The 14,002-nt window shown below is 39.0% G+C and overlaps 5 non-coding genes across 5 annotated transcripts; all 5 read right to left on the bottom strand.

Annotated features, from left to right (window-relative positions):
• Positions 1 to 1,631: 1,631 nt before the first annotated feature.
• On the bottom strand, positions 1,632 to 1,703 carry TRNAD-GUC (transfer RNA aspartic acid (anticodon GUC)). The gene has a single exon. It is a non-coding gene; the product is annotated as a tRNA-Asp (tRNA).
• Positions 1,704 to 3,644: 1,941 nt separating this feature from the next.
• Positions 3,645 to 3,716, bottom strand: TRNAD-GUC (transfer RNA aspartic acid (anticodon GUC)). Its single transcript has one exon. It is a non-coding gene; the product is annotated as a tRNA-Asp (tRNA).
• Positions 3,717 to 7,690: 3,974 nt separating this feature from the next.
• On the bottom strand, positions 7,691 to 7,762 carry TRNAD-GUC (transfer RNA aspartic acid (anticodon GUC)). Its single transcript has one exon. It is a non-coding gene; the product is annotated as a tRNA-Asp (tRNA).
• A 1,947-nt stretch (positions 7,763 to 9,709) lies between these two features.
• Positions 9,710 to 9,781, bottom strand: TRNAD-GUC (transfer RNA aspartic acid (anticodon GUC)). Its single transcript has one exon. It is a non-coding gene; the product is annotated as a tRNA-Asp (tRNA).
• Positions 9,782 to 11,725: 1,944 nt separating this feature from the next.
• TRNAD-GUC (transfer RNA aspartic acid (anticodon GUC)) lies at positions 11,726 to 11,797 on the bottom strand. The gene has a single exon. It is a non-coding gene; the product is annotated as a tRNA-Asp (tRNA).
• Between the last annotated feature and the right edge of the window lie 2,205 nt (positions 11,798 to 14,002).

Raw genomic sequence — 14,002 nt, 5'->3', positions numbered from 1 at the left:
CCATTTCTGATGCTTGATTGTATATTTAGTAATTCAAGATCCTTTAAAAAGCTCAAATGAATTTAGCAAAACCCATTACCCCTTATCAACTTTTTTCTAATTAGAATTTGCTTAGAAATCCTTGAATGGCTAAAAGACTATTATGCTAGAGACCAATGGTAGCTCTGCATGAGGAATATTAAACTCCAAATCTCTTCTGCTAAATTATGCCCAAATTATGTGAATGCTATAAAAATTGATAATTTATTCTATTATTCAGCTACTGTTTCCAACTTAATTAAAAAAAAAAAAATATATATATATATATTCACTCTTCTTTTAAGGCACCAATAAATATCTATGCATTTTCTGGATATTCTATACCATACAATTTTAATACATGGGAATCCTGAATATAAAGTCCAATAAATGCTGGATTTGCCATGTTGTACATGTTCTAAGCAATATCTTTTAGATTATAGCTGATATAGGGCCTGATTCAGAGCCGCTTGCTGCTAGTGAGTGCTTGCTCAGAATAACGGCGGTTTTTTATGTTTTGTATTTGTTTTTTTCTTTCATCAGGCCGCTCGCTAAGCTGTGGGTGACTACCCACAGCTTTTGCGAGTGGCCTGGAGCCCATCGTGATTATCGTGACCATAAGGCTTGCGAGGAGAACCTGTGGAAGGGTCTGAGCTCTCACGAGCCCGAGTAAACTTCCTGCTCTAATAGAACAGGAAGTCCACTACTGACATCACTAGTGATGTCAGTAGGGCCACCCACAAACACCAGGCGTTCCTAAGGGAATGCCTGCATTTGTGCAGCCCCCCCCCTCCCCGCATACAAAACGCGGTGAGTTATCAATCAACATTGACAGCCGCTCCGTCTTGTAGCTAGACCCATATCGATGGAGCAGCCGTCGCTGGACGGATCTTGCGCATGCACACGCCGGAGGCGGCGCATGGGTAGTGGGGGACCGTCGAACCACTTACGAGTGTTGTGCGCTTGCGAGTGTGTCTGAATCAGGCCCATAGTCCTTAGGAAAATTTTTGGGTGCTTGCCAAAGACATGTAAATGAAGTGCTTGTTAAAAAATAAAATCCATTCTACTAACCATTGCAAAATGGAATTTGGGTCTTGAGGACCCACCTCATGGAGTTGGGCTTAGACAGCACAAGAAAATTGCTTGAGAAGTTACTTGACCTATACTGTTCTTGAGAATGGGGCCCAGCAATGTGGTCTTTCAATGCTAGAAATGTCAAAATAATTCTGAATGTTGTAGTTTGATGTCCTAGAAAATGTGTGCAGTTTTCATTCCAAAAAGTGGCATACACCAATATGCCAACCTCCTTGCCTATATTTTATTTCTACATATAAAAATGTAAGTATGTATAAACCTTCCCAAAATACCAAACCATTCTGATTTATTCCATAGCCACCTAACGCCAACAAATGGTAATAGAAGTATATCATTACAGTTGGTACATTTTGTTTTCTCTATCTGCTATTCCATTTGTATGGATCTATGAGGGTTTCCTTTAAGTACACATCTCAATATATTATAGTTTGGGTTGTTATTTATGCATGCCATAACATTTGTATTATTATTTTTCCACTGTGTCTGAAATGGAATATTGGAGAAATAAAAGTTATAGCCTCCCCGTCGGGGAATTGAACCCCGGTCTCCCGCGTGACAGGCGGGTATACTCACCACTATACTAACGAGGATCAGCTGTGTGCTGTGATTTCTGGTCCAGTCCAGAAAAGTGATTTTCAACTAAGAGTTGTTATAATTTCCTTGGGTAATGAAAATGATTGAAATCATTTATACATCAATTTGTTAGTGTACTCTTTCACCATATATCAGATCCATGTCGATTCTTCTGCATCATGAGCTAGGTCAAATGCTTATAGAAATTGCCCCAGCTATCATTTTCTTACTCTACCCATGTCTGATAATCCCTGGACTGAGATGTTCTAGGATTTTACTGTTGATTTGCCAGTGTTTATAGGTATTTCTATGAATTGATTTATGGTTGACCATTTCTGATGCTTGATTGTATATTTAGTAATTCAAGATCCTTTAAAAAGCTCAAATGAATTTAGCAAAACCTATTACCCCTTATCAATTTTTTTCTAATTAGAATTTGCTTAGAAATCCTTGAATGGCTAAAAGACTATTATGCTAGAGACCAATGGTAGCTCTGCATGAGGAATATTAAACTCCAAATCTCTTCTGCTAAATTATGCCCAAATTATGTGAATGCTATAAAAATTGATAATTTATTCTATTATTCAGCTACTGTTTCCAACTTAATTAAAAAAAAAAAATATATATATATATATTCACTCTTCTTTTAAGGCACCAATAAATATCTATGCATTTTCTGGATATTCTATACATACAATTTTAATACATGGGAATCCTGAATATAAAGTCCAATAAATGCTGGATTTGCCATGTTGTACATGTTCTAAGCAATATCTTTTAGATTATAGCTGATATAGGGCCTGATTCAGAGCCGCTTGCTGCTAGTGAGTGCTTGCTCAGAATAACGGCGTTTTTTTTTGTTTTGTATTTGTTTTTTTCTTTCATCAGGCCGCTCGCTAAGCTGTGGGTGACTACCCACAGCTTTTGCGAGTGGCCTGGAGCCCATCGCGATTATCGTGACCATCAGGCTTGCGAGGAGACCCTGTGGAAGGGTCTGAGCTCTCACAAGCCCGAGTAAACTTCCTGCTCTAATAGAACAGGAAGTCCACTACTGACATCACTAGTGATGTCAGTAGGGCCACCCACAAACACCAGGCGTTCCTAAGGGAATGCCTGCATTTGTGCAGCCCCCCCCCTCCCCGCATACAAAACGCGGTGAGTTATCAATCAACATTGACAGCCGCTCCGTCTTGTAGCTAGACCCATATCGATGGAGCAGCCGTCGCTGGACGGATCTTGCGCATGCACACGCCGGAGGCGGCGCATGGGTAGTGGGGGACCATCGAACCACTTACGAGTGTTGTGCGCTTGCGAGTGTGTCTGAATCAGGCCCATAGTCCTTAGGAAAATTTTTGGGTGCTTGCCAAAGACATGTAAATGAAGTGCTTGTTAAAAAATAAAATCCATTCTACTAACCATTGCAAAATGGAATTTGGGTCTTGAGGACCCACCTCATGGAGTTGGGCTTAGACAGCACAAGAAAATTGCTTGAGAAGTTACTTGACCTATACTGTTCTTGAGAATGGGGCCCAGCAATGTGGTCTTTCAATGCTAGAAATGTCAAAATAATTCTGAATGTTGTAGTTTGATGTCCTAGAAAATGTGTGCAGTTTTCATTCCAAAAAGTGGCATACACCAATATGCCAACCTCCTTGCCTATATTTTATTTCTACATATAAAAATGTAAGTATGTATAAACCTTCCCAAAATACCAAACCATTCTGATTTATTCCATAGCCACCTAACGCCAACAAATGGTAATAGAAGTATATCATTACAGTTGGTACATTTTGTTTTCTCTATCTGCTATTCCATTTGTATGGATCTATGAGGGTTTCCTTTAAGTACACATCTCAATATATTATAGTTTGGGTTGTTATTTATGCATGCCATAACATTTGTATTATTATTTTTCCACTGTGTCTGAAATGGAATATTGGAGAAATAAAAGTTATAGCCTCCCCGTCGGGGAATTGAACCCCGGTCTCCCGCGTGACAGGCGGGGATACTCACCACTATACTAACGAGGATCAGCTGTGTGCTGTGATTTCTGGTCCAGTCCAGAAAAGTGATTTTCAAGTAAGAGTTGTTATAATTTCCTTGGGTAATGAAAATGATTGAAATCATTTATACATCAATTTGTTAGTGTACTCTTTCACCATATATCAGATCCATGTCGATTCTTCTGCATCATGAGCTAGGTCAAATGCTTATAGAAATTGCCCCAGCTATCATTTTCTTACTCTACCCATGTCCGATAATCCCTGGACTGAGATGTTCTAGGATTTTACTGTTGATTTGCCAGTGTTTATAGGTATTTCTATGAATTGATTTATGGTTGACCATTTTTGATGCTTGATTGTATATTTAGTAATTCAAGATCCTTTAAAAAGCTCAAATGAATTTAGCAAAACCTATTACCCCTTATCAATTTTTTTCTAATTAGAATTTGCTTAGAAATCCTTGAATGGCTAAAAGACTATTATGCTAGAGACCAATGGTAGCTCTGCATGAGGAATATTAAACTCCAACTCTCTTCTGCTAAATTATGCCCAAATTATGTGAATGCTATAAAAATTGATAATTTATTCTATTATTCAGCTACTGTTTCCAACTTAATTAAAAAAAAAAAAAAATATATATATATATTCACTCTTCTTTTAAGGCACCAATAAATATCTATGCATTTTCTGGATATTCTATACATACAATTTTAATACATGGGAATCCTGAATATAAAGTCCAATAAATGCTGGATTTGCCATGTTGTACATGTTCTAAGCAATATCTTTTAGATTATAGCTGATATAGGGCCTGATTCAGAGCCGCTTGCTGCTAGTGAGTGCTTGCTCAGAATAACGGCGGTTTTTAATGTTTTGTATTTGTTTTTTTCTTTCATCAGGCCGCTCGCTAAGCTGTGGGTGACTACCCACAGCTTTTGCGAGTGGCCTGGAGCCCATCGCGATTATCGTGACCATCAGGCTTGCGAGGAGACCCTGTAGAAGGGTCTGAGCTCTCACAAGCCCGAGTAAACTTCCTGCTCTAATAGAACAGGAAGTCCACTACTGACATCACTAGTGATGTCAGTAGGGCCACCCACAAACACCAGGCGTTCCTAAGGGAATGCCTGCATTTGTGCAGCAACCCCCCCCCTCCCCGCATACAAAACGCGGTGAGTTATCAATAAACATTGACAGCCGCTCCGTCTTGTAGCTAGACCCATATCGATGGAGCAGCCGTCACTGGACAGATCTTGCGCATGCACACGCCGGAGGCGGCGCATGGGTAGTGGGGGACCGTCGAACCACTTACGAGTGTTGTGCGCTTGCGAGTGTGTCTGAATCAGGCCCATAGTCCTTAGGAAAATTTTTGGGTGCTTGCCAAAGACATGTAAATGAAGTGCTTGTTAAAAAATAAAATCCATTCTACTAACCATTGCAAAATGGAATTTGGGTCTTGAGGACCCACCTCATGGAGTTGGGCTTAGAAAGCACAAGAAAATTGCTTGAGAAGTTACTTGACCTATACTGTTCTTGAGAATGGGGCCCAGCAATGTGGTCTTTCAATGCTAGAAATGTCAAAATAATTCTGAATGTTGTAGTTTGTTGTCCTAGAAAATGTGTGCAGTTTTCATTCCAAAAAGTGGCATACACCAATATGCCAACCTCCTTGCCTATATTTTATTTCTACATATAAAAATGTAGGTATGTATAAACCTTCCCAAAATACCAAACCATTCTGATTTATTCCATAGCCACCTAACGCCAACAAATGGTAATAGAAGTATATCATTACAGTTGGTACATTTTGTTTTCTCTATCTGCTATTTCATTTGTATGGATCTATGAGGGTTTCCTTTAAGTACACATCTCAATATATTATAGTTTGGGTTGTTATTTATGCATGCCATAACATTTGTATTATTATTTTTCCACTGTGTCTGAAATGGAATATTGGAGAAATAAAAGTTATAGCCTCCCCGTCAGGGAATTGAACCACGGTCTCCCGCGTGACAGGCGGAGATACTCACCACTATACTAACGAGGATCAGCTGTGTGCTGTGATTTCTGGTCCAGTCCAGAAAAGTGATTTTCAACTAAGAGTTGTTATACTTTCCTTGGGTAATGAAAATGATTGAAATCATTTATACATCAATTTGTTAGTGTACTCTTTCACCATATATCAGATCCATGTCGATTCTTCTGCATCATGAGCTAGGTCAAATGCTTATAGAAATTGCCCCAGCTATCATTTTCTTACTCTACCCATGTCCGATAATCCCTGGACTGAGATGTTCTAGGATTTTACTGTTGATTTGCCAGTGTTTATAGGTATTTCTATGAATTGATTTATGGTTGACCATTTCTGATGCTTGATTGTATATTTAGTAATTCAAGATCCTTTAAAAAGCTCAAATGAATTTAGCAAAACCCATTACCCCTTATCAACTTTTTTCTAATTAGAATTTGCTTAGAAATCCTTGAATGGCTAAAAGACTATTATGCTAGAGACCAATGGTAGCTCTGCATGAGGAATATTAAACTCCAAATCTCTTCTGCTAAATTATGCCCAAATTATGTGAATGCTATAAAAATTTATAATTTATTCTATTATTCAGCTACTGTTTCCAACTTAATTAAAAAAAAAATATATATATATATATATATATATATATATATTCACTCTTCTTTTAAGGCACCAATAAATATCTATGCATTTTCTGGATATTCTATACCATACAATTTTAATACATGGGAATCCTGAATATAAAGTCCAATAAATGCTGGATTTGCCATGTTGTACATGTTCTAAGCAATATCTTTTAGATTATAGCTGATATAGGGCCTGATTCAGAGCCGCTTGCTGCTAGTGAGTGCTTGCTCAGAATAACGGCGGTTTTTTATGTTTTGTATTTGTTTTTTTCTTTCATCAGGCCGCTCGCTAAGCTGTGGGTGGCTACCCACAGCTTTTGCGAGTGGCCTGGAGCCCATCGTGATTATCATGACCATCAGGCTTGCGAGGAGACCCTGTGGAAGGGTCTGAGCTCTCACGAGCCCGAGTAAACTTCCTGCTCTAATAGAACAGGAAGTCCACTACTGACATCACTAGTGATGTCAGTAGGGCCACCCACAAACACCAGGCGTTCCTAAGGGAATGCCTGCATTTGTGCAGCCCCCCCCCCTCCCCGCATACAAAACGCGGTGAGTTATCAATCAACATTGACAGCCGCTCCGTCTTGTAGCTAGACCCATATCGATGGAGCAGCCGTCACTGGACAGATCTTGCGCATGCACACGCCGGAGGCGGCGCATGGGTAGTGGGGGACCGTCGAACCACTTACGAGTGTTGTGCGCTTGCGAGTGTGTCTGAATCAGGCCCATAGTCCTTAGGAAAATTTTTGGGTGCTTGCCAAAGACATGTAAATGAAGTGCTTGTTAAAAAATAAAATCCATTCTACTAACCATTGCAAAATGGAATTTGGGTCTTGAGGACCCACCTCATGGAGTTGGGCTTAGACAGCACAAGAAAATTGCTTGAGAAGTTACTTGACCTATACTGTTCTTGAGAATGGGGCCCAGCAATGTGGTCTTTCAATGCTAGAAATGTCAAAATAATTCTGAATGTTGTAGTTTGATGTCCTAGAAAATGTGTGCAGTTTTCATTCCAAAAAGTGGCATACACCAATATGCCAACCTCCTTGCCTAAATTTTATTTCTACATATAAAAATGTAAGTATGTATAAACCTTCCCAAAATACCAAACCATTCTGATTTATTCCATAGCCACCTAACGCCAACAAATGGTAATAGAAGTATATCATTACAGTTGGTACATTTTGTTTTCTCTATCTGCTATTCCATTTGTATGGATCTATGAGGGTTTCCTTTAAGTACACATCTCAATATATTATAGTTTGGGTTGTTATTTATGCATGCCATAACATTTGTATTATTATTTTTCCACTGTGTCTGAAATGGAATATTGGAGAAATAAAAGTTATAGCCTCCCCGTCGGGGAATTGAACCCCGGTCTCCCGCATGACAGGCGGGGATACTCACCACTATACTAACGAGGATCAGCTGTGTGCTGTGATTTCTGGTCCAGTCCAGAAAAGTGATTTTCAAGTAAGAGTTGTTATAATTTCCTTGGGTAATGAAAATTATTGAAATCATTTATACATCAATTTGTTAGTGTACTCTTTCACCATATATCAGATCCATGTCGATTCTTCTGCATCATGAGCTAGGTCAAATGCTTATAGAAATTGCCCCAGCTATCATTTTCTTACTCTACCCATGTCCGATAATCCCTGGACTGAGATGTTCTAGGATTTTACTGTTGATTTGCCAGTGTTTATAGGTATTTCTATGAATTGATTTATGGTTGACCATTTCTGATGCTTGATTGTATATTAAGTAATTCAAGATCCTTTAAAAAGCTCAAATGAATTTAGCAAAACCTATTACCCCTTATCAATTTTTTTCTAATTAGAATTTGCTTAGAAATCCTTGAATGGCTAAAAGACTATTATGCTAGAGACCAATGGTAGCTCTGCATGAGGAATATTAAACTCCAAATCTCTTCTGCTAAATTATGCCCAAATTATGTGAATGCTATAAAAATTGATAATTTATTCTATTATTCAGCTACTGTTTCCAACTTAATTAAAAAAAAAATATATATATATATATATATTCACTCTTCTTTTAAGGCACCAATAAATATCTATGCATTTTCTGGATATTCTATACATACAATTTTAATACATGGGAATCCTGAATATAAAGTCCAATAAATGCTGGATTTGCCATGTTGTACATGTTCTAAGCAATATCTTTTAGATTATAGCTGATATAGGGCCTGATTCAGAGCCGCTTGCTGCTAGTGAGTGCTTGCTCAGAATAACGGCGGTTTTTAATGTTTTCTATTTGTTTTTTTCTTTCATCAGGCCGCTCGCTAAGCTGTGGGTGACTACCCACAGCTTTTGCGAGTGGCCTGGAACCCATCGCGATTATCGTGACCATCAGGCTTGCGAGGAGACCCTGTAGAAGGGTCTGAGCTCTCACAAGCCCGAGTAAACTTCCTGCTCTAATAGAACAGGAAGTCCACTACTGACATCACTAGTGATGTCAGTAGGGCCACCCACAAACACCAGGCATTCCTAAGGGAATGCCTGCATTTGTGCAGCCACCCCCCCCCCTCCCCGCATACAAAACGCGGTGAGTTATCAAAAAACATTGACAGCCGCTCCGTCTTGTAGCTAGACCCATATCGATGGAGCAGCCGTCACTGGACAGATCTTGCGCATGCACACGCCGGAGGCGGCGCATGGGTAGTGGGGGACCGTCGAACCACTTACGAGTGTTGTGCGCTTGCGAGTGTGTCTGAATCAGGCCCATAGTCCTTAGGAAAATTTTTGGGTGCTTGCCAAAGACATGTAAATGAAGTGCTTGTTAAAAAATAAAATCCATTCTACTAACCATTGCAAAATGGAATTTGGGTCTTGAGGACCCACCTCATGGAGTTGGGCTTAGACAGCACAAGAAAATTGCTTGAGAAGTTACTTGACCTATACTGTTCTTGAGAATGGGGCCCAGCAATGTGGTCTTTCAATGCTAGAAATGTCAAAATAATTCTGAATGTTGTAGTTTGTTGTCCTAGAAAATGTGTGCAGTTTTCATTCCAAAAAGTGGCATACACCAATATGCCAACCTCCTTGCCTATATTTTATTTCTACATATAAAAATGTAAGTATGTATAAACCTTCCCAAAATACCAAACCATTCTGATTTATTCCATAGCCACCTAACGCCAACAAATGGTAATAGAAGTATATCATTACAGTTGGTACATTTTGTTTTCTCTATCTGCTATTCCATTTGTATGGATCTATGAGGGTTTCCTTTAAGTACACATCTCAATATATTATAGTTTGGGTTGTTATTTATGCATGCCATAACATTTGTATTATTATTTTTCCACTGTGTCTGAAATGGAATATTGGAGAAATAAAAGTTATAGCCTCCCCGTCGGGGAATTGAACCCCGGTCTCCCGCGTGACAGGCGGGGATACTCACCACTATACTAACGAGGATCAGCTGTGTGCTGTGATTTCTGGTCCAGTCCAGAAAAGTGATTTTCAACTAAGAGTTGTTATAATTTCCTTGGGTAATGAAAATGATTGAAATCATTTATACATCAATTTGTTAGTGTACTCTTTCACCATATATCAGATCCATGTCGATTCTTCTGCATCATGAGCTAGGTCAAATGCTTATAGAAATTGCCCCAGCTATCATTTTCTTACTCTACCCATGTCCGATAATCCCTGGACTGAGATGTTCTAGGATTTTACTGTTGATTTGCCAGTGTTTATAGGTATTTCTATGAATTGATTTATGGTTGACCATTTCTGATGCTTGATTGTATATTTAGTAATTCAAGATCCTTTAAAAAGCTCAAATGAATTTAGCAAAACCCATTACCCCTTATCAACTTTTTTATAATTAGAATTTGCTTAGAAATCCTTGAATGGCTAAAAGACTATTATGCTAGAGACCAATGGTAGCTCTGCATGAGGAATATTAAACTCCAAATCTCTTCTGCTAAATTATGCCCAAATTATGTGAATGCTATAAAAATTGATAATTTATTCTATTATTCAGCTACTGTTTCCAACTTAATTAAATAAAAAAAAAATATATATATATATATTCACTCTTCTTTTAAGGCACCAATAAATATCTATGCATTTTCTGGATATTCTATACCATACAATTTTAATACATGGGAATCCTGAATATAAAGTCCAATAAATGCTGGATTTGCCATGTTGTACATGTTCTAAGCAATATCTTTTAGATTATAGCTGATATAGGGCCTGATTCAGAGCCGCTTGCTGCTAGTGAGTGCTTGCTCAGAATAAGGGCGGTTTTTTATGTTTTGTATTTGTTTTTTTCTTTCATCAGGCCGCTTGCGAAGCTGTGGGTGACTACCTACAGCTTTTGCGAGTGGCCTGGAGCCCATCGCGATTATCGTGACCATCAGGCTTGCGAGGAGACCCTGTGGAAGGGTCTGAGCTCTCACGAGCCCGAGTAAACTTCCTGCTCTAATAGAACAGGAAGTCCACTACTGACATCACTAGTGATGTAAGTAGGGCCACCCACAAACACCAGGCGTTCCTAAGGGAATGCCTGCATTTGTGCAGCCACCCCCCCCTCCCCGCATACAAAACGCGGTGAGTTATCAATCAACATTGACAGCCGCTCCATCTTGTAGCTAGACCCATATCGATGGAGCAGCCGTTGCTGGACGGATCTAGCCATGCACACGCCGGAGGCGGCGCATGGGTAGTGGTGGACCGTCGAACCACTTACGAGTGTTGTGCGCTTGCGAGTGTGTCTGAATCAGGCCCATAGTCCTTAGGAAAATTTTTGGGTGCTTGCCAAAGACATGTAAATGAAGTGCTTGTTAAAAAATAAAATCCATTCTACTAACCATTGCAAAATGGAATTTGGGTCTTGAGGACCCACCTCATGGAGTTGGGCTTAGACAGCACAAGAAAATTGCTTGAGAAGTTACTTGACCTATACTGTTCTTGAGAATGGGGCCCAGCAATGTGGTCTTTCAATGCTAGAAATGTCAAAATAATTCTGAATGTTGTAGTTTGATGTCCTAGAAAATGTGTGCAGTTTTCATTCCAAAAAGTGGCATACACCAATATGCCAACCTCCTTGCCTATATTTTATTTCTACATATAAAAATGTAAGTATGTATAAACCTTCCCAAAATACCAAACCATTCTGATTTATTCCATAGCCACCTAACGCCAACAAATGGTAATAGAAGTATATCATTACAGTTGGTCCATTTTGTTTTCTCTATCTGCTATTCCATTTGTATGGATCTATGAGGGTTTCCTTTAAGTACACATCTCAATATATTATAGTTTGGGTTGTTATTTATGCATGCCATAAATTTGTATTATTATTTTTCCACTGTGTCTGAAATGGAATATTGGAGAAATAAAAGTTATAGCCTCCCCGTCGGGGAATTGAACCCCGGTCTCCCGCGTGACAGGCGGGAATACTCACCACTATACTAACGAGGATCAGCTGTGTGCTGTGATTTCTGGTCCAGTCCAGAAAAGTGATTTTCAACTAAGAGTTGTTATAATTTCCTTGGGTAATGAAAATGATTGAAATCATTTATACATCAATTTGTTAGTGTACTCTTTCACCATATATCAGATCCATGTCGATTCTTCTGCATCATGAGCTAGGTCAAATGCTTATAGAAATTGCCCCAGCTATCATTTTCTTACTCTACCCATGTCCGATAATCCCTGGACTGAGATGTTCTAGGATTTTACTGTTGATTTGCCAGTGTTTATAGGTATTTCTATGAATTGATTTATGGTTGACCATTTCTGATGCTTGATTGTATATTTAGTAATTCAAGATCCTTTAAAAAGCTCAAATTAATTTAGCAAAACCCATAACCCCTTATCAACTTTTTTCTAATTAGAATTTGCTTAGAAATCCTTGAATGGCTAAAAGACTATTATGCTAGAGACCAATGGTAGCTCTGCATGAGGAATATTAAACTCCAAATCTCTTCTGCTAAATTATGCCCAAATTATGTGAATGCTATAAAAATTGATAATTTATTCTATTATTCAGCTACTGTTTCCAACTTAATTAAAAAAAAAAAAATATATATATATATTCACTCTTCTTTTAAGGCACCAATAAATATCTATGCATTTTTTGGATATTCTATACCATACAATTTTAATACATGGGAATCCTGAATATAAAGTCCAATAAATGCTGGATTTGCCATGTTGTACATGTTCTAAGCAATATCTTTTAGATTATAGCTGATATAGGGCCTGATTCAGAGCCGCTTGCTGCTAGTGAGTGCTTGCTCAGAATAGCGGCGTTTTTTTATGCTTTGTATTTGTTTTTTTCTTTCATCAGGCCGCTCGCTAAGCTGTGGGTGACCTCCCACAGCATTTGCGAGTGGCCTGGAGCCCATCACGATTATCGTGACCATCAGGCTTGCGAGGAGACCCTGTGGAAGGGTCTGAGCTCTCACAAGCCCGAGTAAACTTCCTGCTCTAATAGAACAGGAAGTACACTACTGACATCACTAGTGATGTCAGTAGGGCTACCCACAAACACCAGGTGTTCCTAAGGGAATGCCTGCATTTGTGCAGCCACCCCCCCTCCCCGCATACAAAACACAGTGAGTTATCAATCAACATTGACAGCCGCTCCGTCTTGTAGCTAGACCCATATCGATGGAGCAGCCGTCGCTGGATGGATCTTGAGCATTCACAAGCCGGAGGCGGCACATGGGTAGTGGGGGACCGTCGAACCACTTATGAGCATTGTGCGCTTGCGAGTGTGTCTGAATCAGGCCCATAGTACTTAGGAAAATTTTTGGGTGCTTGCAAAAAACATGTAAATGAAGTGCTTGTTAAAAAAGAAAATCCATTCTACTAACCATTGCAAAATGGAATTTGGGTCTTGAGGACCCACCTCATGGAGTTGGGCTTAGACAGCACAAGAAAATTGCTTGAGAAGTTACTTGACCTATACTGTTCTTGAGAATGGGGCCCAGCAATGTGGTCTTTCAATGCTAGAAATGTCAAAATAATTCTGAATGTTGTAGTTTGATGTCCTAGAAAATGTGTGCAGTTTTCATTCCAAAAAGTGGCATACACCAATATGCCAACCTCCTTGCCTATATTTTATTTCTACATATAAAAATGTAGGTATGTATAAACCTTCCCAAAATACCAAACCATTCTGATTTATTCCATAGCCACCTAACGCCAACAAATGGTAATAGAAGTATATCATTACAGTTGGTACATTTTGTTTTCTCTATCTGCTATTCCATTTGTATGGATCTATGAGGGTTTCCTTTAAGTACACATCTCAATATATTATAGTTTGGGTTGTTATTTATGCATGCCATAACATTTGTATTATTATTTTTCCACTGTGTCTGAAATGGAATATTGGAGAAATAAAAGTTATAGCCTCCCCGTCAGGGAATTGAACCACGGTCTCCCGCGTGACAGGCGGAGATACTCACCACTATACTAACGAGGATCAGCTGTGTGCTGTGATTTCTGGTCCAGTCCAGAAAAGTGATTTTCAACTAAGAGTTGTTATACTTTCCTTGGGTAATGAAAATGATTGAAATCATTTATACATCAATTTGTTAGTGTACTCTTTCACCATATATCAGATCCATGTCGATTCTTCTGCATCATGAGCTAGGTCAAATGCTTATAGAAATT

This window comes from Taudactylus pleione, unplaced genomic scaffold (assembly GCF_031769625.1).
Source record: "Taudactylus pleione unplaced genomic scaffold, aTauple2 ptg000282l, whole genome shotgun sequence".
Taxonomy (NCBI): domain Eukaryota; kingdom Metazoa; phylum Chordata; class Amphibia; order Anura; family Myobatrachidae; genus Taudactylus; species Taudactylus pleione.
Note: the sequence above shows the minus strand (reverse complement) of the source record. Positions and strands in the feature narration are given on the sequence as shown.